Raw genomic sequence first — 26,393 nt, 5'->3', positions numbered from 1 at the left:
ATACACACAATTGTTAAGGGGATGCAGACCAGAGAAAGACTTTCGTCTTGTTTACATCAGGGTCCCCCATTTTCAATTCATAGTGACATTTATGACATACACAACATACATGACATCATGACCTTTATGGCATAGGGACATACATGACATACAGCTATACAGTACTGTTACCCATAGATCCTGACAGAGATTATATACATATGAAGAGCCTCTAGTCTTCTTCTATTTGGGGGGGGGTTGGACCTTTACGGTGGCCAGTTTCTAATTGCAGCCTCCCGTAGGTGCTCTTTAAGAGCGGTTTTGAATGTGCATAGTTGTAATTGGCCACACCCAGATCTCGACTATGAATAATGGCAGCAATTTATAACGATGTTCATTAAATATTTTTTTTAATTGCTTTGACAGAATGTGAACCCACGTACTTGTAGTCACGATCCATGGCTGTACGTCCCGGGGCTCAAACTGGCCATGATTGAGGTGTGGAAGGACCAGGTGTTTGGAGTGACCGCGACAGGTCTTGTCTACCAAAGGTAAACCAATACTCCACTGTCTATATTTAAATGTTATCAGTAATTGCAGCAGGGGGCACCCTGTACTGAAACACTGTCACCCCCACACTCATATTGACATATTGATTCATTAGATTGAAGCCATACTTACTAATTCATTGTTTGAGGACTGAGCTAAATATATGGTTAATAATATATATGGTTTGCTTACATTAATGTTACTTTCAAAACATTGGAGTAAAACATACCTGTATTTTCAGTTATAATGGTTCCAGAAACCTTATTTTCCATTTAAAAGTCAAACTCTTCAAACACATATGACTATACCCAGAATTGTAATACATCCTGAATATTCACACCAAATAATATATTCTGATATTCTATTCTAACTCTGGAATTTGCGTTAATGTGTCACGTTTCAGTAGAAATAACTCCTTATTCAAGATTAAGAATGTTATGACAATACCCCCCCCCCCCCCCCCATCCCCAAATTGCTATATCACACAAAGAGATGAAAAAAGGCACTTTGTTCTTTGATGTGACTTTAATGATTCCTACACCCATCTCCTTTCTCAACAGAGTCGGCTTCAGTCGCCGTCGCCCACATGGGGCTGGCTGGACCCGTATCCCTGCGTGCGTGTCCATCGAGGCATTCAAGACATTCAAGCCATTCAAGCCATTCAACGCTAAGCACATCATAATTATCACTGTGGGGCGGAGATGGATTATAGCAATAACAATATACTTCTAAAGATAGCTGCTAATCTTATTGCTGAGCCCATTGCCTACATTTTTTTTAATCTTAGCTTTGTGACTATAGTACCATCACCAAAGTGTGGAAGTCTGCTTTTGTCCTTCCATTATTAAAAAGTGGGGATCCCTCAGATGTTAATAATTATCACCCCATTTCTAAGCTCCCTGTCCTGGCCAAAGTTTGCCTTGCAAAAGAGATCTTGTATCTCAATGGGACTTCCTGGTTAAATAAAGGTTAAATAAAAATAAAAGATGGTAAATAGACATGTTAAAAAATCGCTTACAGGCACTGGATCCTATGTACACTCCACTACTACAGGGGTGTAAAAAGTACCCAGAAATTATGCTTAAGTGAAAGTATGGGTACCGTCTCAAAATCTCACTCAAGTAAAAGTCAGAGTATCTGGTTAAAAAACACACTTGAGTACAAATTAAAAAGTGTCTACTTTTAAATGTACTTAAGTACTAAAAAGTAAAAACGTATTTTTTATTCCGGGGCAATGAAATGTTCCGTTTCGTCCTCTTCATCACTCGTACTATCGTTTGTGACCATCTTCTGTAGCTCGTCACTCTGACGGTCTGTTCTTCTGATAGCAGGTGTTTAATCAAAGATCCCCGCTTTCTAGTCTCGCACAAGGACCAATCAGCACGGGTATGGGCGGGTTCATTTTCCATTGATGGGGATTTGATTGGCTGTTTTACTGGCTTTTAAAAATAATAATAATGGAACCTTTACCTTTAAAAGGCACTACTACTACTAAGATTTCACCACACAATACTGTATATCATTGTAAATGCAATGTCCATACCTTGGCAGGATTAACAGCAGAAACATGATGAGACTGAGGAATTATATTTGATGAAACCTATGTCCTATTTCACCTTAATATTGCGTGCCACCAGGTCAGATCCACAGGAGTTCTGCTGAACTCTGAATATTATTATCTGTGCATGTATAACCCTTCTTGTATTCACCACTCTTTTTACTTGTAATCAATAAATCAATCAAGTAAAGATGTTTCCTTTCTGACTGTTGGCAGCCGGGGATCTTACCAGGACTTTCCTCGTCTTTCTGTAGTTGCCTAGGACAGTGGTTCCCAAAGTCGGGGTCGCGACCCAAAGGAGGGCCGCGGGATGATTTAAAAAAAAAATAAAAAAAAATACAATTTTTTATTTTTTGTCATGCCACTTAATTTAGAAGCAGGCCAGGACAGTGTTTCTAGTTGTATTCTAAAATTCTATTCTATTGTATTCTAAAATGTGACTATATGGTTTATATTAACTTAATAAATAAACAAAAACGAAAAATCGACTTATTTCAACGAACATTGCAAACTAAATAACAGATTATGCACATAAAACGCTGAAAACAACCGAAGCAACAATAGTATGTTAATGAGGCTATTATTATTATCATTATTATTTTGCAACAAGTTAGCCCTCTCATAAATAGCACATATAAATGAATAACTAACTTGAACTAACTTAATAGGATTGAAGTGATATTTGGCTTAAAAAATCAGTCGCCTGGCAAAAAATAAAAATAAAAAAGCCTGACGATGTGCATTGGGCCGCGGCTCTCTGACGCCTTATTTTCTGGGTCCTGGCCTGAAAAGTTTGGGAACCCCTGGCCTAGGACATGATAAGGATTAGATATGTTTTTTTTATCATGTTTTTGGTAGATTTTATTTTAATTTGTTTGTCCTACCGGGCAGTCCGGTAGAGAGAGAGAGAGAGAGAGAGAGAGAGAGAGAGAGAGAGAGAGAGAGAGAGAGAGAGAGAGAGAGAGAGAGAGAGAGAGAGAGAGAGAGAGAGAGAGAGAGAGAGAGAGAGAGAGAGAGAGAGAGAGAGAGAGAGAGAGAGAGAGAGAGAGAGAGGAAGAACGGGAGACAGAGCGGGGGGGAGACATTCGGCGAAGGTAATCGAACCCAGGTCGGCCGCTTCGCGACGCAGCGCGATACATGGTGTGCTACTAGAGCGCCCACGGATTAGATACGTTTGAGGAAGACGTTAAATATGAAAGTTGAGCTTAAAGAAACACTCCACCATTTTGGGAAATACACTTATATATATTATATATATATACACTTGCGACCTTCCCCAGAGTAAGATGAGAAGACTGCTTCCAGTCCTTGTGCTACGCTAGGCTAGCATGCACCTGGACCCCTCTCTGGGGCTACTGGACACAAAGAGATTATACTAATATTCAATCTTCTTGTTGTCAAATGAGTGTGTTTCCCAAAATGTTGGATTGTATTATGCAGAAATGTCAAATGGAGATGTGTGATTACTGTCAATAGACTTAACCTGTTAAGCTGTAGCCCTATTTTCAGAAATTTAGCATGTTCTTGGTATCTAGGAACATCGAGGGACCTGGGGGAATGTATTTCCAGTGTCAGAAATATTGTGTCTGTTACTAGGCTTGAGTAAATTATAATAAGAAAAAGGAGAATATAAATTATGATTTTATTTTGCATCTGTGCCGGTGAATGACACCATGTTACAATTGTGGCACTAGAGATTTCACTCACTAAGCAAATGAATAAATGGACGATGATTAAACAGAAGGATTTGGGGATACAGTAATAAATTATAATCCATTTTAATTAGAAATTCATATTTGACCTTGAACTTGACCTTATTATGGCCAAATCATGGATCTATGGATAGGGAAAAGGCTCATCTTTCCAATGGCATAAATATGGATTTAGTCATTTCATCACGGTTTTACAATAAGAGATATAATTAGCATTTTTCCGATAAATTCTTATTTTCTGTAAATCTTATAAAACATCGGTAACATTTTTAATATACACTTTGAATTCTACATCCTCATGCTGTAGAGGCTACACACTAGCTTCCTCTGCTAGTGTAGCCTCTACAGCTAGCACCTTAGCCCCCTCTGCTAGTGTAGCCTCTACAGCTAGCACCTTAGCCCCCTCTGCTAGTGTAGCCTCTACAGCTAGCACCTTAGCCCCCTCTGCTAGTGTAGCCTCTACAGCTAGCACCTTAGCCCCCTCTGCTAGTGTAGCCCCTACAGCTAGCACCTTAGCCCTCTCTGCTAGTGTAGCCTCTACAGCTAGCACCTTAGCCCCCTCTGCTAGTGTAGCCTCTACAGCTAGCACCTTAGCCCTCTCTGCTAGTGTAGCCTCTACAGCTAGCACCTTAGCCCCCTCTGCTAGTGTAGCCTCTACAAGTCAAGTCAAGTCAAGTCAAGAGTTTTAATTGTCACGGCATACAGGTATACAATGAAATGCGGGTGGTCTTGCCCGCAACGATGTGCAATACAGTGGTACATATAATAGAATCAAAAGAAGAAACAACATTGTGCAGTAACAGATAGCAGGTAACATGGAGTGACATCTCGATATCTGTACATAGTTATTTACAGCGCATGTGTGACATGCTATTAGCTTTGGTAGTGCAATACACTGTTCCTGTTATTCTAATTTAAAGTGACCTTTCCTTTGGCCATAAGTGTGCGTGTGTGCGACATGAGTGTGTGCCCGCTCATGTTAAAGTGTTAAGTGGCTGCTCGTGTGTGAGCGTGCACAGTGTGCGTGTCGTGTGTGTGTTCATGTGTGCTTGTGTGTGGACAGTTCAATGTTCTGAGCACTCAATGTACATTGTTCATGGCTCTGATGGCCTGGGGGAAGAAGCTGAGCCTAAACCGCTCTGTCCTAGTAGCTGAGATTTGCAGGCGTCTGCCTGACCTCAGCAGCTGAAACAGGCTGTTATTGGGGTGGTGAGGGTCTTTCATTATCCTGCAGGCTCTGGATTTGCACCTCTTGTTGTATAGAACCTGCAGGGGGGGTAGTGCAATACCCGTGGTACGCTCGGCTGAGCGCACCACTTTCTGTAGGGCCTTCTTGTCCTGTGCCGTGCTGTTTCCATACCAGGCAGTGATGTTTCCGGTCAGGATGCTCTCTACAGCTCCTGAGTAGAAGGACTGGAGTATCTTCCCCGATACTCTGAACTTCCTTAACTGTCTCAGGTGGTAGAGACGCTGTTTCGCCTTATTTACTACTGTGCCTATGTGTGTTGACCATGTCAGGTCCTCTGAGATGTGGACCCCCAGGTACTTGAAGCTGCTCACCCTGTCCACGGTAGCCCCGTTTATCATCAGTGGTGTGTGTGTCTCCCGCTGTCCTCTCCTATAATCCACGATCAGTTCCTTGGTTTTGCCAATGTTCAGGAGCAGGCTGTTGTCCTGGCACCAGCGTTCCAGTACCTCCACCTCCTCCCGGTAGGCCTTCTCGTCGTTGTCCGAGATCAGCCCCACCACCACCGTGTCATCTGCGAACTTCACTATGGAGTTGGAGCTGAACTTGGCCACACAGTCGTGTGTGTAGAGTGAGTACAGCAGGGGGCTCAGAACACAGCCCTGGGGGGACCCGATGCTCAGGGTGATGGTGTTGGAGGTCTGACCCCCCACCCTGACCGCCTGGGGTCTTTCGCTCAGAAAGTCCAGTACCCAGGCGCTCAGGGCGGAGCTCAGACCTAGCTCGATCAGCTTGTCCACCAGTCTGGTGGGGACTATGGTGTTGAACGCTGAGCTGTAGTCAATGAACAACAGTCTCACATAGCCCCCCTTCTGACGGTCAAGGTGCGAGAGGGTGCTGTGCAGTACCTGGGAGACCGCGTCGTCGGTGGACCTGTTTGTCCTGTATGCAAATTGCATAGGGTCCATATCACTGGGGAGGGAGGCACAAATGTGGTCCTTGACCAGCCTCTCGAAACATTTCATGACCACAGAGGTGAGTGCCACCGGTCTGTAGTCATTTGGACATGCTGGGGAGGGTTTCTTCGGCACAGGGATGATGGTAGACCTCTTGAAGCAGGCAGGGACCACTGACTCCGCCAGTGATTGATTAAATATGACGGTGAACACAGGGGCCAGCTGGTTGGCACAGGTCTTGAGTATACGTCCTGTTATGCCATCTGGGCCAGCAGCCTTCCTGGTGTTCACCTGCATAAATGCTCTTCTCACACTGTGTTCCGACAACGAGAGAGCGTCCCCCCCCCCTCGCGGTTGCCCCCCCCCCTCCACAACAGCCGGCGCGCCAGTGACGTCACTAGCCGGAGAGCCAGCAGCGCCACTGTCTACACCAAACCGAGCTAGCACTTTAGCCCTCTCTGCTAGTGTAGCCTCTACAGCTAGCACCTTAGCCCTCTCTGCTAGTGTAGCCTCTACAGCTAGCACCTTAGCCCCCTCTGCTAGTGTAGCCTCTACAGCTAGCACCTTAGCCCCCTCTGCTAGTGTAGCCTCTACAGCTAGCACCTTAGCCCCCTCTGCTAGTGTAGCCTCTACAGCTAGCACCTTAGCCCCCTCTGCTGGTGTAGCCTCTACAGCTAGCACCTTAGCCCCCTCTGCTAGTCTAGCCTCTACAGCTAGCACCTTAGCCCCCTCTGCTGGTCTAGCCTCTACAGCTAGCACCTTAGCCCCCTCTGCTAGTCTAGCCTCTACAGCTAGCACCTTAGCCCCCTCTGCTGGCCTAGCCTCTACAGCTAGCACCTTAGCCCCCTCTGCTGGTGTAGCCCCTACAGCTAGCACCTTAGCCCCCTCTGCTAGTGTAGCAACTACAGCTAGCACCTTAGCCCCCTCTGCTAGTGTAGCCTCTACAGCTAGCACCTTAGCCCTCTCTGCTAGTGTAGCCTCTACAGCTAGCACCTTAGCCCCCTCTGCTAGTGTAGCCTCTACAGCTAGCACCTTAGCCCCCTCTGCTAGTGTAGCCTCTACAGCTAGCACCTTAGCCCCCTCTGCTGGTGTAGCCTCTACAGCTAGCACCTTAGCCCCCTCTGCTAGTGTAGCCTCTACAGCTAGCACCTTAGCCCTCTCTGCTGGTGTAGCCTCTACAGCTAGCACCTTAGCCCCCTCTGCTGGTGTAGCCTCTACAGCTAGCACCTTAGCCCCCTCTGCTAGTGTAGCCTCTACAGCTAGCACCTTAGCCCCCTCTGCTGGTGTAGCCTCTACAGCTAGCACCTTAGCCCCCTCTGCTGGTGTAGCCTCTACAGCTAGCACCTTAGCCCTCTCTGCTGGTGTAGCCTCTACAGCTAGCACCTTAGCCCCCTCTGCTAGTGTAGCCTCTACAGCTAGCACCTTAGCCCCCTCTGCTAGTGTAGCCTCTACAGCTAGCACCTTAGCCCCCTCTGCTGGTGTAGCCTCTACAGCTAGCACCTTAGCCCCCTCTGCTAGTGTAGCCTCTACAGCTAGCACCTTAGCCCCCTCTGCTGGTGTAGCCTCTACAGCTAGCACCTTAGCCCCCTCTGCTAGTGTAGCCTCTACAGCTAGCACCTTAGCCCCCTCTGCTAGTGTAGCCCCTACAGCTAGCACCTTAGCCCCCTCTGCTAGTGTAGCTTCTACAGCTAGCACCTTAGCCCCCTCTGCTAGTGTAGCCTCTACAGCTAGCACCTTAGCCCCCTCTGCTAGTGTAGCCTCTACAGCTAGCACCTTAGCCCCCTCTGCTGGTGTAGCCTCTACAGCTAGCACCTTAGCCCCCTCTGCTAGTGTAGCCCCTACAGCTAGCACCTTAGCCCTCTCTGCTAGTGTAGCCTCTACAGCTAGCACCTTAGCCCCCTCTGCTAGTGTAGCCCCTACAGCTAGCACCTTAGCCCTCTCTGCTAGTGTAGCCTCTACAGCTAGCACCTTAGCCCTCTCTGCTAGTGTAGCCTCTACAGCTAGCACCTTAGCCCCCTCTGCTAGTGTAGCCTCTACAGCTAGCACCTTAGCCCCCTCTGCTAGTGTAGCCTCTACAGCTAGCACCTTAGCCCCCTCTGCTGGTGTAGCCTCTACAGCTAGCACCTTAGCCCCCTCTGCTGGTGTAGCCTCTACAGCTAGCACCTTAGCCCTCTCTGCTGGTGTAGCCTCTACAGCTAGCACCTTAGCCCCCTCTGCTAGTGTAGCCTCTACAGCTAGCACCTTAGCCCCCTCTGCTAGTGTAGCCTCTACAGCTAGCACCTTAGCCCCCTCTGCTGGTGTAGCCTCTACAGCTAGCACCTTAGCCCCCTCTGCTAGTGTAGCCTCTACAGCTAGCACCTTAGCCCCCTCTGCTGGTGTAGCCTCTACAGCTAGCACCTTAGCCCCCTCTGCTAGTGTAGCCTCTACAGCTAGCACCTTAGCCCCCTCTGCTAGTGTAGCCCCTACAGCTAGCACCTTAGCCCCCTCTGCTAGTGTAGCCTCTACAGCTAGCACCTTAGCCCCCTCTGCTAGTGTAGCCTCTACAGCTAGCACCTTAGCCCCCTCTGCTAGTGTAGCCTCTACAGCTAGCACCTTAGCCCCCTCTGCTGGTGTAGCCTCTACAGCTAGCACCTTAGCCCCCTCTGCTAGTGTAGCCCCTACAGCTAGCACCTTAGCCCTCTCTGCTAGTGTAGCCTCTACAGCTAGCACCTTAGCCCCCTCTGCTAGTGTAGCCCCTACAGCTAGCACCTTAGCCCTCTCTGCTAGTGTAGCCTCTACAGCTAGCACCTTAGCCCTCTCTGCTAGTGTAGCCTCTACAGCTAGCACCTTAGCCCCCTCTGCTAGTGTAGCCTCTACAGCTAGCACCTTAGCCCCCTCTGCTAGTGTAGCCCCTACAGCTAGCACCTTAGCCCCCTCTGCTAGTGTAGCCTCTACAGCTAGCACCTTAGCCCCTCTGCTAGTGTAGCCTCTACAGCTAGCACCTTAGCCCCCTCTGCTAGTGTAACCTCTACAGCTAGCACCTTAGCCCCCTCTGCTAGTCTAGCCTCTACAGCTAGCACCTTAGCCCTCTCTGCTAGTGTAGCCCCTACAGCTAGCACCTTAGCCCCCTCTGCTAGTGTAGCCTCTACAGCTAGCACCTTAGCCCCCTCTGCTAGTGTAGCCTCTACAGCTAGCACCTTAGCCCCCTCTGCTAGTGTAGCCTCTACAGCTAGCACCTTAGCCCCCTCTGCTAGTGTAGCCCCTACAGCTAGCACCTTAGCCCCCTCTGCTAGTGTAACCTCTACAGCTAGCACCTTAGCCCCCTCTGCTAGTGTAGCCTCTACAGCTAGCACCTCAGCCCTCTCTGCTAGTGTAGCCTCTACAGCTAGCACCTTAGCCCTCTCTGCTAGTGTAGCCTCTACAGCTAGCACCTTAGCCCCCTCTGCTAGTGTAGCCTCTACAGCTAGCACATTAGCCCCCTCTGCTAGTGTAGCCTCTACAGCTAGCACCTTAGCCCCCTCTGCTAGTGTAGCCTCTACAGCTAGCACCTTAGCCCCCTCTGCTAGTGTAGCCCCTACAGCTAGCACCTTAGCCCTCTCTGCTAGTGTAGCATCTACAGCTAGCACCTTAGCCCCCTCTGCTAGTGTAGCCCCTACAGCTAGCACCTTAGTGTTCTCACTCACCCCTTTTGGGATGCGAAACGGCGCTGATTCGTTTCACCCCCCGCTGAACGGGGCCGGTTGGATGAGGTGGTTTTGGATTCGGCCCACTGGGAACGGGGGGTGTGGTTTTGCGAACTTGTACCTAAACACGGGCGGGGCGCCTGCTGCTGGCATAACGTCATCACTATTCGACCAAGCAACATCGAATTAGCAAACATGACTAGCAAAGGATCTCTGTGGTCAGCTGCCGAAATTGAATGCTTGCTGGCGTTTTGGGCTGATGAGAGCATTCAGCAACAGCTGGACAAGACTCATAAAAATGCGGACATTAATGGAAAATTTGCCGATCATCTGGCTGTGCATGGATTCATCAGATCGGTCGAGCAGTGTCGGGCGAAAGTAAAGAAGATGAGGCTGCAATACTTAAAAGTACGAGATGTTGTGCGTAAATCCGGCAGCTCGTCTGATGAGAAGGACACATTTCCGTGGTACGAGGCAGCGGACAACATTCTCAGCAGCAAACCGTCGAGTGACCCCTCAGTCAGAACCACCAACAACAACAACAACAACAACGGAGGTGGAGAACACACCACCTGTCCCCGACCTACCATCGAGTCCATGTGAGTACAAGTTTAGCAATTATATTCATCTATATTTTCATGATGTAAACAAGACGAACGTTTTTTCTCTGGTCTGCATCCCCTTAACAATTGTGTGTGTATTGTACCCATTCTGCAATCTGTTAATAACGTTTTCAATCAAGTTTTCAATCAATGCAAGGTTACTGTATTTTATTCTGTTCTACAGGGCAGTGATTAGACGGCATAGATTATGTAGTTGGTTTTATACAAATACACTAACTGCCCACATAGTCAACAAAGTGATATTTTGGTTGTAGCCTGCCTTCAATAAAAAAGAATTTGCATACAGGCGTATCAGATGGCCCAGGCCCAAGTCCAGACAACCGACGCAAGAGGAGTCGACTGCTGGAGACACAGTCGACTGCTGGTGAGAGAGACGTCAGTCCTTCCGCCAACCTGCTAATCGGTAAGTACAAAGTTTTAGCAATTATATTCATCTATAATTCTCATGCCTTCAGTGTCTGCCTGGTCAGTCTGTGGCCAAAACCTGTGTTTTAGCATTATGCAAAGTTACCGTAGTTGGTTTTATACAAATACACTAACTGCCCACACAAAGTGATATTTTGGTTGTAGCCTGCCTTCAATTAATTTTATATTTTTGCTTGCATACAGGCGTTTCAGATGGCCCAAGTCCCAACACCCGGCGGGAGAGGACTGCTGATGAAAGAGACACTGTGGTTGGCTGGTTGCCTTTATAGACCTGACCAATAAGAGATGCCTGGATTTCTCCCAAGCAGAGGATCTGCGTTCAGAGCGAGAAGCGAGAAGTTTTGCGTCTTTGTTTTAGTTCGTTCCTTTTTAATTTTTTTGTTCTTTTTCGTTTTAGTTCGTACATTTTTTGCGTTCGTTTTCTTTTGTTCGTTTTTTTGCGTTTTCGTTTTTCGTTCGTTCTTTTTTTTGCGTTTTCGTTTTAGTTCGTTAATTTTTTTGCGTTTTTGTTTTAGTTCGTTCGTTTTTTTGCGTTCTTTTTTGCGTTTTCGTTTTAGTTAGTTAATTTTTTTGCGTTATTCTTTTTTGTTCGTTTTTTTGTTCGTTTTCGTTCGTTCTTTTTTTTGCATTTTTTTTTATTTTTTTGTTCTTTCTCGTTTTGGTTCGTACATTTTTTTGCGTTAGTTTTTTTTCGTTCGTTTTTTGCGTTTTCGTTTTAGTTCGTTTTTCTTTTTGCGTTCATTTTTTTGCATTTTTTTTTTAGTTCGTTCGTTTTTCTGTGTTCGTTTTTTTGCGTTTTCGTTTTAGTTAAAACAAACGCAAAAAAATTTACGAACTAAAATTAAAACGAAAAAAAAATAACGAAAAAAACAGTAGGACTCTCAGAGAGGTACAGCAGCGCGAGGACCTGTGGAAGCGAGAGGTTGCGCGCGATGAGCGAGAGCGCAGAGGGAGAGCGCAGAGCGGAGAACGAGGAGGCAGACCGCAGATCAGCCCAAGAGAGCGTGCGTGCTGACCGCAGATTAGAGCGAGAGAGCGAGCTTGCTGGACGCAGAGCAGAGCGAGAGAGCGCGGCCTTCATGAGGATGATGTTCACTATGTTCGAATGGCAGCGCACTGCACACCCACAGCCTCCCGCCCCTCAGAATTATGAGAACTTTGGAGAACAGCTCAGAGCTGCAGAGCCTGAAAATGACACACCATCTACACCACCTACCTATCACAGGCTCAGATGATTAAAAATAGGTGCCTTAACAGTTATATTATGTTTTATTTTGCATGTCTTTTTTTTTACCATGCACATCTTGTCATCTATATTTTTTCAATGCCTATTGTATTCTATTTTATTATTGTATTTTGCACAATATAATAGACAGAGTTAACACTGTAAATTGTATATTGCATAGTGTACATAAGAACCAGTTTCTCAGGAACCTAGCATGTATTTTTTCCCCCATGCATATCTAGTCATCTATTATTTTTTCAATGCCTATTGTATTCTATATTATTGTATTTTGCAATAATAGGAACCTAGCATGTCTTTTTTTTTTTACCATGCATATGTTTTAACAAATAAACCTCTTGATACCTCACATTGGAAAGATTTGCACGACTTATTATATTTTGCATGTCTTTTTTTTTACCATGCATATCTTGTCATCTATATTTTTTCAATGCCTATTGTATTCTATTTTATTATTGTATTTTGCACAATATAATAGACAGAGTTAACACTGTAAATTGTATATTGCATAGTGTACATAAGAACCAGTTTCTCAGGAACCTAGCATGTCTTTTTTCCCCCCATGCATAACATGTAATATTGGTAACTGAGAATTTCCCTGATACTGAAAAAAAGAGGAATCGTTTAATAGTTTAAGGGATACATAGTTTAATGTCACTGTTATTTAACTGAAGTGAAAGGGATAATGGTCCAGTCTGGCAAATGAAGGATTCAATATTATAGTATCACCATTGTATCACTGGGCCTGGCCAGCACTGTCCACCTGCACAAAGCCAGCTAACACGCAGGATAAAAATGTGTTGCAATACCAAGTTACAATAAAGCTAAAAAGGTCATGCATTAAATAGTAGTTCCACCTGGCATTAGGCAGACAATAGATACCACCCCCACATTATAATGCATTTCAATGACTATAGAGCACATTGGTGGTCGATTTGTGTCTGAATGGAATGTGACTACGAGGCAGATGTGCGGATTTGTGTGTGAATTACAGTAGTTTCCACCTGGCATTAGGAAGACAATAGATAGAGACAAGACTTTATCATTTGGGGTCCTTCACATGAAAAAGGTTGAGCTGTAGGTTGAGCTGTAATTAACACAACAACAAGGATTCTATGGCCATGATTACACAACTGTGGTGGCCATATTCAAACTAATGACGTACTCCAAATAACTGTCCAACTAAATGAATGTGTGCAAAACTGAGTTTGTGGATGTGTGTGTGAGACTGTGTACAAAATAAATCATTGTTTTTCTGGTGATGAAATTCTGTTATCCCATTATTTCAAGTGCATTAGGGACAAGATGAGGTCCACAGATTCTGGGATTGGATACATTTATTGAAAAAAACTGACAATAGATACCACAATGAAAACAATTGAAAAACAACATGTGATATTCTAGAAAAAAGCCCCTTGAGAGTGTCACTGTATTTAATGCGGTTTGATGTGCCTTTAAGCATCAGGGAAGTAAGCGCACAAGACATCTCTTGTGGCGTGGGCAGTCACAGTTGCGTTTGCCCGGCGTGGATCCCGCTCAGCCACTTCATTGTCTCTGCCAATGCCAACGTCACAGTCGTCAACATACTCCTCATTGTGTACCTCACAAAAATTGTGAAGTATGCAGCAAGCTGTCACATGGTGTTGATCTTTTCAATGTGGCAATCGTATCTCTTCATCAAACACCGCCATCTTCCTTTGAGACGGCCAAATGCACGCTCAACGGTCATGCGTGCTTTGCTGAGCCGGTAGTTGAATGTTTTCTGTGCAGGAGTTGCATTGCCTTCAGGATATGGTTTCATCAAGCATGTGAGGAGTGGGTAGGCAGCATCACCTAGAATCACTACAGGGACATCTACACCCTCAATCCTCTTTGTGAGATTGGGGAACAGTGTGCCACTCTGACCCTGGTCATAAACACTGGAATTCCCAAACACTCTTGCATCATGCACTCTGCCTGGCCAACCCACATTTATGTCCCAGAACCTCAGTCGATGGTCTACCACACCTTGCAGAATGATGGAGTAGAACCCCTTACGGTTATAATACTCCGCAGGGGCGTCTGGTGGCGCTAAAATGCCAATATGGGTCCCATCAATAGCCCCACCACATTGTGGGAAACCCCATCGGTCACTGTAACCTTGAATGATGCTCTTCAATTCATGTTCAGATGGTGATCTAATATAGAGGGAGAGCATCTTGTCCATAATTACAGAGGCAACATTGTTGGTTATAGCACAAGCTGTCGATAGACCAATACCAAATAAGTGGGAAATGGACCGAAACTCCACGTTTGTGGCCAATCTCCAGATGCATATAGCCACACGCTGTTCCACAGGCACAGGACTTCTCCTGGTTGCATCTCTTTGTAGATGTGGCCTAAGGATACCACACAGCTCCATGAATGTAGTTTTCCTCATCCGGAAATTTTGTAGCCATTCCGGATCGCCCCAGCTAGCCAGGACATGTTGCCACCACACACCAGGCCTCTGTCGAACCCATACGCTCCTGAGGTAGAATAGAAAGTACATTAGTATACAATAGTATATTCAAAAATATAAACGTCTCTCCTGCATTCCTCAGGGGAGGGGGGGGGGGGTCTGTGTAGCTTCCTGGAGCGACATTGAACACAACAACAAAGCTACCACATTATAATAATAATATATAATGTCAAATCACAGGTTCATGCCAGTAGTAGACAGTGAGAGGTAGGTATAAATTGATTGAGTTATATGTATAGAAATTGAGTATAGGCAACAGAGTTCAAAGTTCATACAGTATGGTAACAGAGCCTAGGGTTATGTATGTGCAAGGTGCAGTTATCTAGTTGAGATTAATACAGTACAGTAAGTAAGTAGCTAATGGATTGTTTGTTTCAGTCATTATAAGGGCATACCAATATTTTTCAGATGTCGAATGAAATGAAAGCAAGACATTACAGTAACGTACTGACTTAAGATGCAAATATAAGCAGACACTGATTTTATAACTGATATTTGCCCTCTTTATGAACAACAGATGAGTACAAGGCTATAGAGAGGTCTGCTTCTCACCTTGTTGATGAACGCAATTGGTGTTTTAGCACCAGAAGAAAATCAGCTACTGCCGCTGCTTCGCTCTTGTGAAATCGCCTGAGGCGAGCAAGCGGGCGGGCCTCAGTCAAACTGCTGGAAGGTTGCTGGAGTAGAGAAAATAGCCGCCGCCGCCGACGCTGACGGTTGTGGTCGTTTGTAGTCCGTCGTTGAGATATGTTGGCACCTCGATTGCGCTGAGATATGCTGGCACCTTGATTGCGATTGTGGAATTGCTTCCAAAAGAGTAGACACATCATCATGAAGGCCTCCATCTCCATTGCGTCTCTTGATCTGTGTATGAAATCGACTTGTCTGTGTTATTGAACGACTTGTCGCGTACTAGATGACGCAAGTATACCCTTGTGTTCATTGGCTCATAGGCGACAGCAAAAACCAACTAGGCACACAAACGCCACCTGCTGTATCGGAGGTCCTCTCCACAATTTGTGCCGGGAGCGCACCAAGACGAAGTGTGTACGCAAACTAGAGGGGGGAGAGGGGGGGGGGGGGGAGTTCGCATCAGATCTCGGAACGGGCCAGAACGGAACGGAATAGAAACGAATAGGGTGAGTGAGAAAGGGCCCTTAGCCCTCTCTGCTAGTGTAGCCTCTACAGCTAGCACCTTAGCCCCTCTGCTAGTGTAGCCCCTACAGCTAGCACCTTAGCCCCCTCTGCTAGTGTAGCCTCTACAGCTAGCACCTTAGCCCCCTCTGCTAGTGTAGCCTCTACAGCTAGCACCTTAGCCCCCTCTGCTAGTGTAGCCTCTACAGCTAGCACCTTAGCCCCCTCTGCTAGTGTAGCCCCTACAGCTAGCACCTTAGCCCCCTCTGCTAGTGTAGCCTCTACAGCTAGCACCTTAGCCCTCTCTGCTAGTGTAGCCACTACAGCTAGCACCTTAGCCCCTCTGCTAGTGTAGCCCCTACAGCTAGCACCTTAGCCCCCTCTGCTGGTGTAGCCTCTACAGCTAGCACCTTAGCCCCCTCTGCTAGTGTAGCCTCTACAGCTAGCACCTTAGCCCCCTCTGCTAGTGTAGCCTCTACAGCTAGCACCTTAGCCCTCTCTGCTGGTGTAGCCTCTACAGCTAGCACCTTAGCCCCCTCTGCTGGTGTAGCCTCTACAGCTAGCACCTTAGCCCTCTCTGCTGGTGTAGCCTCTACAGCTAGCACCTTAGCCCCCTCTGCTGGTGTAGCCTCTACAGCTAGCACCTTAGCCCCCTCTGCTGGTGTAGCCTCTACAGCTAGCACCTTAGCCCCCTCTGCTAGTGTAGCCTCTACAGCTAGCACCTTAGCCCCCTCTGCTAGTGTAGCCTCTACAGCTAGCACCTTAGCCCCCTCTGCTAGTGTAGCCTCTACAGCTAGCACCTTAGCCCTCTCTGCTAGTGTAGCCTCTACAGCTAGCACCTTAGCCCCTCTGCTAGTGTAGCCCCTACAGCTAGCACCTTAGCCCCCTCTGCTAGTGTAGCCCCTACAGCTAGCACCTTAGCCCCCTCTGCTAGTGTAGCCTCTACAGCTAGCACCTTAGCCCCCTCTGCTAGTGTAGCCTCTACAGATAGCACCTTAGCCCCCTCTGCTAGTGTAGCCCCTACAGCTAGCACCTTAGCCCCCTCTGCTAGTGTAGCCTCTACAGCTAGCACCTTAGCCCCCTCTGCTAGTGTAGCCCCTACAGCTAGCACCTTAGCCCCCTCTGCTAGTGTAGCCCCTACAGCTATCACATCCCCTACTGCTAGCAGAGTCTCTGCAGCGAGTACTGCTCCTGCACTTAGCATAGCCCCTACAGCTAGTAAGGAATCCCCTTCATACTATTTCTATTTCATACTTACTATACTTTTTATATTTATCTATTTTTATCTAGCACAATCTCTGGAGCAAAACAGAAAGAAGCATTTTATTTAAGCATTACATCACACGCAGGAGTGGTTTGTGAACAATAAACCATGCCTAGGGGTGGTCGTTAGACCCCCCTAGGCATGGTTTATTTTTCACAAATCACCACTGCAAGTGGTGTAATGCTTTTATACAACTGCCACATTCATCCAACCTTATTGCTATACAATAAACACACATTAATCGAAGATTTATTGAAAAAACCATCCGCCAGAAAAAGTAGTTCCCACAACAACAAAAAAGACAAGTTGCCTCCATGTGGAAGCAGCTCGGAAGTGCATCCAACCAACTAACACATCCAACTGTCTTTCAACTAAGACATCCAACCAACTAACACATCCAACTGTCTTTCAACTAAGACATCCAACCAACTAACACATCCAACTGTCTTTCAACTAAGACATCCAACCAACTAACACATCCAACTGTCTTTCAACTAAGACATCCAACCAACTTAACACATCCAACTTTTCTTTAGTTTTTAATTATGAAGTTAGCGGTTGTTATTAGAATGATTGATTGATTGATTGAAAATTGTATTACCAGATGCAGAATGGGTACAATACAGTACGGCTCAATACACACAATTGTTAAGGGGATGCAGACCTACTTTCTATAGAACTTCATTCTTAGATGCTTCTATAGAAAGTAGGTAAAACAAATTAAAACGTTTTCTTTGCCCTATATGAAAAAAAAGTTTTCTTCGCCCTATTTTTTTATTTATTTTTTTAAACCTACTTTAGAGGGCCTAAACTTAACCAGTTGGAAACCAGGCATACAGTAATAAAATTAGCAATCAACCAATCAATCAATTCAATAGGCCATGCTCACTTAAAACAGCGCAACACCCAGCTCTCTCTCAGTCTGACTCTCCTCCGCCGTTGCAGACAGGAGTGTGTGTGTGTGTGTGTGTGTGTATGTGAATGTGTATGTGTGTGTGTGTGTGTGTGTGTGTGTGTGTGTGGGGGGGGGGGGGGGGGGGCCAGACAGTGTGAGAGTAAGCTCTGCAAATAATCAATCAATCAATCAATCCGCGATTTTTCTTTTGTTCTACAATGACTCATGACCCATCAATTACATCATCCAACATTGTTTAAAGGACTAAGACATTCGCCGTGACAGAATCGCTTTATATTTAGTCGTTATGACGCTATCAACATATCCATTTGTTAAAGATTATTGTCCGCCATCTTGTTTTTCCAAAAAATCCGCACGGCGGAGTGATGTGATTCGGTTGTGGGCGGGTCCTGGGACCAGGAGCGTGGATTGTGACAGATACATACGTGTAAATGGACTGTTTCAGCCAATCAGAATCGAGAAATTTGCATGCCGTTGTATAAATAAAAGTATTCTGTACTTCTGTATGACAACTAATAAAGAACGTATACATGAAAAAATCTATTATTTATCACATGTTGAACGAGGGATAGTTAATGTGAAACGAGCCATAGAGGATATAGATATAGCCCTGCAAACATTGCGACGCACAGTGAAAATCCCTCTTTTACAGCGGTGGCGCAATGAGTACAAGGATGGCTAAAACGGCGGGCGCTGAAAGTGTTAAGAGACTTTGTCGCTATATTTATCGAGTATTAAAACCCCTCTAGCGACTCATAGGGAAAAAAAGAATCTAGCGACTTTTTCTGGTGTTATTGGAGACCGACGTGAAAGCATGTATCGTTCTTCCTCTTCTCACCGAGCAGTGGATGCTGCCGTGGGCCCCTCCCCCGAAGAGGTATAACGTATAATGAACGAATCATTAAAAAAATATACCGTTAACTGGAATATGTTGTGCCTTTACACATATGTTGGATTATGTAATTGGTTTGTCATGACAAACAAATAAAAAAAATCGCGATTTACCGGGTGGCTACAACAACACACAGTGACTGCATGTAGCCACCTCCTCAGAGGCAGGAATACTAAGCTCCCCCTTAAGCTCCAGGAGAGAGAGAGGCTGAAAACCTGCAGTTCTTGCCCGACTGATGGGAGCTGAATCCCGGATCCGATTTGTCTGATGAATACCCCCAAAACATGGAGGTCCCGAATGCATGGAAGTATTGACTGCGCCGTAACGAATCATTAAAAAAAGATATTTTTTATTTGTTTGTCATGACAAACCAATTACATAATCCAACATATGTGTAAAGGCACAACATATTCCAGTTAACGGTATTTTTTTTTAATGATTCGTTCGTAGTCAATACTTCCATGCGTATAAATTGAGGAAGGCGAGAACACTCTGCCGTGCGCTGCAACACACAGTCAGAGCGGCAGGCGTGGATAAGGGGGCGTGCTAGCGCGCGGTCACGTGGGCGTCGTGGCCAATCAGAGAAACGCTGAACGCAAGTTAGTTACCTTAAGTGTTCACGCTTCCCGGTCCGATTCCCGCTCCTTCCAAGCAGCGTGTCAAAGTGTCCTTGAGCAAGACACTTAACCCCTAACTGCTCCCGATGAGCAGGTCGGCACCCTGCGTGGTCGCCTCCGCCGTCGGTGCGTGAATGTGTAAAATTTGCTTTTATTTGACCATTTACTATACAAATATTTTCTTTATTAATTGCTTATTATTATAATATAATATATATATATATATATATATATATATATATATATATATATATATGCATCATTTACCATTTTTTATTTAGTTTCACATCAAAAAACAGTTTGTCTTCTTACATTTACATTTACATTTAGTCATTTAGCTGACGCTTTTATCCAAAGCGACTTACAAGTTCTGTACGACAAGCCATCAGGAAGGGCACAACTCTATCAGCTGAGCAACAATGTTCTTCAGGTGGAGACAAAGTTGAGGTGCGGTAAGTGGCATTTATTTTTGTTAAAATAATAGCTCTACACTCCCGACAGCCATCACTGATATAGTGTCTGGTCAGTAACATGGGTCTCCCAGTCCCTCCTGCTCTCCAGTAAACAGCCATCACTGATATATAGTGTCTGGTCAGTAACATGGGTCTCCCAGTCCCTCCTGCTCTCCAGTAAACAGCCATCACTGATATAGAGTGTCTGGTCAGTAACATGGGTCTCCGGGTCCCTCCACTCTGCAGTAAACAGTCATCACTGATATATAGTGTCTGGTCAGTAACATGGGTCTCCCAGTCCCTCCACTCTGCAGTAAACAGCCATCACTGATATAGAGTGTCTGGTCAGTAACATGGGTCTCCCAGTCCCTCCACTCTGCAGTAAACAGTCATCACTGATATAGAGTGTCTGGTCAGTAACATGGGTCTCCCAGTCCCTCCACTCTGCAGTAAACAGCCATCACTGATACAGAGTGTCTGGTCAGTAACATGAGTCTCCCAGTCCCTCCACTCTGCAGTAAACAGTCATCACTGATCTAGAGTGTCTGGTCAGTAACATGGGTCTCCCAGTCCCTCCACTCTGCAGTAAACAGCCATCACTGATACAGAGTGTCTGGTCAGTAACATGAGTCTCCCAGTCCCTCCACTCTGCAGTAAACAGTCATCACTGATCTAGAGTGTCTGGTCAGTAACATGAGTCTCCCAGTCCCTCCACTCTCCAGTAAACAGCCATCACTGATACAGAGTGTCTTGTCAGTAACATGGGTCTCCCAGTCCCTCCACTCTGCAGTAAACAGTTATCACTGATATAGTTGTCTGGTCAGTAACATGGGTCTCCCAGTCCCTCCACTCTGCAGTAAACAGTCATCACTGATCTAGAGTGTCTGGTCAGTAACATGGGTCTCCCAGTCCCTCCACTCTGCAGTAAACAGCCATCACTAATATAGTTGTCTGGTCAGTAACATGGGTCTCCCAGTCCCTCCTGCTCTGCAGTAAACAGTCATCACTGATACAGAGTGTCTGGTCAGTAACATGGGTCTCCCAGTCCCTCCACTCTGCAGTAAACAGCCATCACTGATATAGTTGTCTGGTCAGTAACATGGGTCTCCCAGTCCCTCCTGCTCTGCAGTAAACAGTCATCACTGATACAGAGTGTCTGGTCAGTAACATGGGTCTCCCAGTCCCTCCACTCTGCAGTAAACAGCCATCACTGATATAGTTGTCTGGTCAGTAACATGGGTCTCCCAGTCCCTCCTGCTCTGCAGTAAACAGTCATCACTGATACAGAGTGTCTGGTCAGTAACATGGGTCTCCCAGTCCCTCCTGCTCTGCAGTAAACAGTCATCACTGATACAGAGTGTCTGGTCAGTAACATGGGTCTCCCAGTCCCTCCACTCTGCAGTAAACAGTCATCACTGATATAGTTGTCTGGTCAGTAACATGGGTCTCCCAGTCCCTCCTGCTCTGCAGTAAACAGTCATCACTGATATAGTTGTCTGGTCAGTAACATATGGGTCTCCCAGTCCCTCCTGCTCTGCAGTAAACAGCCATCACTGATATAGAGTGTCTGGTCAGTAACATGGGTCTCCCAGTCCCTCCACTCTGCAGTAAACAGTCATCACTGATATAGTTGTCTGGTCAGTAACATGGGTCTCCCAGTCCCTCCTGCTCTGCAGTAAACAGTCATCACTGATATAGTTGTCTGGTCAGTAACATGGGTCTCCCAGTCCCTCCACTCTGCAGTAAACAGTCATCACTGATATAGTGTCTGGTCAGTAACATGGGTCTCCCAGTCCCTCCACTCTGCAGTAAACAGTCATCACTGATATAGAGTGTCTGGTCAGTAACATGGGTCTCCCAGTCCCTCCACTCTGCAGTAAACAGTCATCACTGATATAGAGTGTCTGGTCAGTAACATGGGTCTCCCAGTCCCTCCACTCTGCAGTAAACAGTCATCACTGATATAGAGTGTCTGGTCAGTAACATGGGTCTCCCAGTCCCTCCACTCTGCAGTAAACAGTCATCACTGATATAGAGTGTCTGGTCAGTAACATGGGTCTCCCAGTCCCTCCACTCTGCAGTAAACAGTCATCACTGATACAGAGTGTCTGGTCAGTAACATGGGTCTCTCAGTCCCTCTGCTCTGCAGTAAACAGTCATCACTGATACAGAGTGTCTCGTCAGTAACATGGGTCTCTCAGTCCCTCCACTCTGCAGTAAACAGTCATCACTGATATATAGTGTCTGGTCAGTAACATGGGTCTCCCAGTCGCTCAGCTCTGCAGAAAAAAATAGTTTCTGGTATCCCGTTCCCACTTTATCAAATCAAGGAGAGAACTCCACACTGCAATAATGGACAAAAATGAGAAATAAAAACGAGTTTTATTAAGATTAAGTAAAATAATCTGCCGGTGCAATAAGCAAATTGGATAAAGTGGGAACGGGATACCAGAACAAAAAATGTTTACTGCAGAGCAGGAGAGACTGGGAGACCCATGTTACTGATCAAAACACACTAGGTATATCAGTGATGGCTGTCAGAATGTAGAGCTATTTAACACTTATTTGAACAAGAAAACACCACTTACAGCACCAAGAGATCACTACTCTGTAAACACTGATCAAATTAAATATTTCTACAAGGGAAAAAAAACATAGAAAGAAATCACAGCCATTCATGTTAGAATATTTTAGTACTCAACATAATGAAACATACCCTTACACCTTCTCTTTCCTCATTGAGCGATAGCACAAACACAACTTAAAAAGTGACGAGAAATTAATCCATCGAGTCGTACCACTACAAAGGAATTTCTGTTGCTCCATTTGGACAGGCGCACAAAACACACTGGGCTGGTAAAAGCAAAATAAGCCAAGACGTGCGTCTTTAGACCAGTGTGTAACCAGGTCAATTGGACATTGTTTATTATTATTGGGGTTTGAAATGTCACCAAATCCTGTTATAAATATCTCCCAGTGGTTACTATTGTTTATTATTTTATTAAGGATTGAGATGTTATCAAATCCTGTTTACAAATGTTTACAAGTGGTTATTATTATTTATTATTTCTTTATACCAAAGGCACTTTTATTTGAACGTAACTTGGAAAGTTCACGTTCAAGAGTGTAGCACTTCCGGGTCAGGTATTTGCGCGTGTTAGGAGCAGCCTTCCGGTTTGGGTTCAGTTTACGACACAAACTCAACATGGAGGTATGTGTATTACTGTGGCGCGCCGCACTATTGTGTTTCATACTGTTGTATATATTTTGTATAAGGATTGAATGTCGATAATAATTACTTGCTAGTTGTGACGAACGGTGTGGTTGTATGGTGTGCACAATTGAAGGTCTTGGTCGGTGTACTTCATCGAGGCAATATAGTTAACTAGTGTTCTCTGTCCACAGACGTATTGAGAGCACACATGTTGACGCTGTTTTCCTATTGTGGCAATTCCACCATTCGTTTCCATGCAGGTATGTGTTTCGATATGTGTTTATTGTGCCTTAATATGTGTTTATTGGGCAATATATTGTTTATGCAGTTTACGACACGAACTCAACATGGAGACGTATTGAGAGCACACATGTTGACGCTGTTTTCCTATTGTGGCAATTCCACCATTCGTTTCCATGCAGGTTGGTGACTCCATTGCAGATCACCAAATAAAAGACTGAACAGTGTCCATGTGTGCTGACTCCTCACTTCGCATCACAACCAGAACACAACGCAGGAGAACACGGACAGAACATCCGTTACAAGTGCATGTAATGGCAGATTATATTCAGGTTATTGCTGTATGGGATTTGGGATTGATCAATAGTTCAGACCTGCCACCAACGCCTACAAACTGCCGGGACTCCCAACGCTCTTGTATCTGGTTTGTTCCCACAGCGTGCAGCACTGCAGCCCGGACAGCAGAGGGCGTGTTCCCACAGCGTGCAGCACTGCAGCCCGGACAGCAGAGGGCGTGTTCCCACAGCGTGCAGCACTGCAGCCCGGACAGCAGAGGGCGTGTTCCCACAGCGTGCAGCACTGCAGCCCGGACAGCAGAGGGCGTGTTCCCACAGCGTGCAGCACTGCAGCCCGGACAGCAGAGGGCGTGTTCCCACAGCGTGCAGCACTGCAGCCCGGACAGCAGAGGGCGTGTTCCCACAGCGTGCAGCACTGCAGCCCGGACAGCAGAGGGCGTGTTCCCACAGCGTGCAGCACTGCAGCCCGGACAGCAGAGGGCGTGGCAAAGTGTGGTCCGTCCACTCACTCAGTCACTCAGTCACTCAGTCACTAATCAGTCACTTAGTCACTCAGTCACTCAGTCACTTATCAGTCACTCAGTCACTAATCAGTCACTCATCAGTCACTAATCAGTCACTCAGTCACTCACTCATCAGTCACTAATCACTCATCAGTCACTAATCAGTCACTTAGTCACTCATCAGTCACTCAGTCACTCATCACTCACTCAGTCACTCATCAGTCACTTAGTCACTCATCACTCACTCAGTCACTCATCAGTCACTCAGTCACTCATCAGTCACTCATCTAGGGCTGTCTTAAATACTTCGAAGCTTCGTTCGATGGCACAAGCTTCGAACATTAAAAAAAAATCGAAGTAAAAAATAAAAATAAAAAATAAACTTTTTTTTTTCAACTTTTTTATTTTATTTTAATTTTTACTTCAGTGTGTGTGTGTGTGTGTGTGTGTGTGCATGGGGCCATTGGGTGGGGCCGGGGGACAAATTAGGGTGACCACCTGTCCCGCGTCCCGCAACAACAAAACAATGTCCTGCAATTCAAAGATAAAAAAAAAATATTATTATTTTTTATTTTTTATTTCACATTTTTTATCTTTCAAAGATTATTATTTAATTTCTTTTTTAAATGAAGTTAATTGAATGCCTCGTTCCAATACCCTCTTATATTTAAAATAAAAAAAATCGGGCGACTTCACAAACCAATGCATTGCGCAGCCGAGCAATAGTATCCATCTGCAGGACCACAGCACCGACACATTCAGGACCGCGACACTTTGCGGACCCACACTCTCCAGACCCTCGCTCCCATTGGCTGATTTGGGTCACGTGACCGTCCCACCCAATGGCTGAATTGGAGTGGGACGGTCACGCGACCCAAATCAGCCAATGGGAGCGAGGGTCTGGAGAGTGTGGGTCCGCAAAGTGTCACGGTCCTGAGAGTATCGGTGCTGTGGTCCTGCAGCAGGATGCATCTCCAGCCGAGGCTGCTGAGCAGCTCACTCGAGTCGCGCTGCCTGTCACCTCACCTGTCCGAGCCGCTGTTCTGCGAAATTCTACTACTCTGCTGAGAACTGCTGCCGTAGCGCGAATCGCCTATATGTTTGGACAGCTGGGTGACGTCACCCTATAGTTCACTCCGAATTCCAACAGGTGTACCGACATTTTATCATCTACAAATACATTCGGCTGCAAAGCCAATTACATGCAAATATTTACATGCATATACAGTTCAAAAGGTGCAATGAAAAACATATGTTTAAGATATTGTTTAAGATATATCAACAACAAGACTCAACAAGACGTTCGTCAGCAAGGTGGCAGGATATTGTAGTGTGAACGATTGTGGGTCATGCGCATGCGTGCGCCATGCGTGCCAGCAGGTAGTAGAATTTCGCAGAACACCGTTTCAGATGATCCCCATCCCCACCGCTTCCCCGAGAGGGGGACGTCACATAGTTGTTCAGAGGAGCGCCTCTTCAGCAAGTCTGGCCCGACTATTATTGAGAACTGAATCAATCAGAGTGTCGGTTTGTTATAATAACAGAATACACGGGGAGTATCGCCGGGACACTGTCCAGAGGGAAGGGGGCAATAGAATCCGGAGGCTAATATCCCCAAAACCGGAGGTGAGTTTAATAAGATTAATAACAAAATGAGCTATATATAGCCTACCGTCTGCGTCGAATATGATATATAGGCATTTAAATAATAAATACATTTATTTAATTTTAATTAGAAATAAAAAAAAAATTAAAATGTAGGAGTCTACAAGGTCTAAATTGCCGGACCATGTAGAATCCGGACCTTGTAGACTGACATAATTCTGTGCATAGTTTAGTCTACGCAGGCCATATTTCAAATAGTACTACAACACTGCCTGTAGGGTTAATGGGATGTGTTTACAACACTATAGGGTTAATGAGATGTGTTTACAACACTATAGGGTTAATGATGTGTTTACAACACTATAGGGTTAATGAGGTGTTTACAACACTATAGGGTTAATGATGTGTTTACAACACTATAGGGTTAATGATGTGTTTACAACACTATAGGGTTAATGATGTGTTTACAACACTATAGGGTTAATGATGTGTTTACAACACTATAGGGTTAATGATGTGTTTACAACACTATAGGGTTAATGATGTGTTTACAACACTATAGGGTTAATGAGATGTGTTTACAACACTATAGGGTTAATGATGTGTTTACAACACTATAGGGTTAATGAGATGTGTTTACAACACTATAGGGTTAATGATGTGTTTACAACACTATAGGGTTAATGGGATGTGTCTACAACACTATAGGGTTAATGAGATGTGTTTACAACACTATAGGGTTAATGATGTGTTTACAACACTATAGGGTTAATGATGTGTTTACAACACTATAGGGTTAATGATGTGTTTACAACACTATAGGGTTAATGATGTGTTTACAACACTATAGGGTTAATGATGTGTTT

The sequence above is a fragment of the Notolepis coatsorum genome, assembly GCF_963971535.1.
Source record: "Notolepis coatsorum genome assembly, chromosome: 10".
Taxonomy (NCBI): domain Eukaryota; kingdom Metazoa; phylum Chordata; class Actinopteri; order Aulopiformes; family Paralepididae; genus Notolepis; species Notolepis coatsorum.
Note: the sequence above shows the minus strand (reverse complement) of the source record.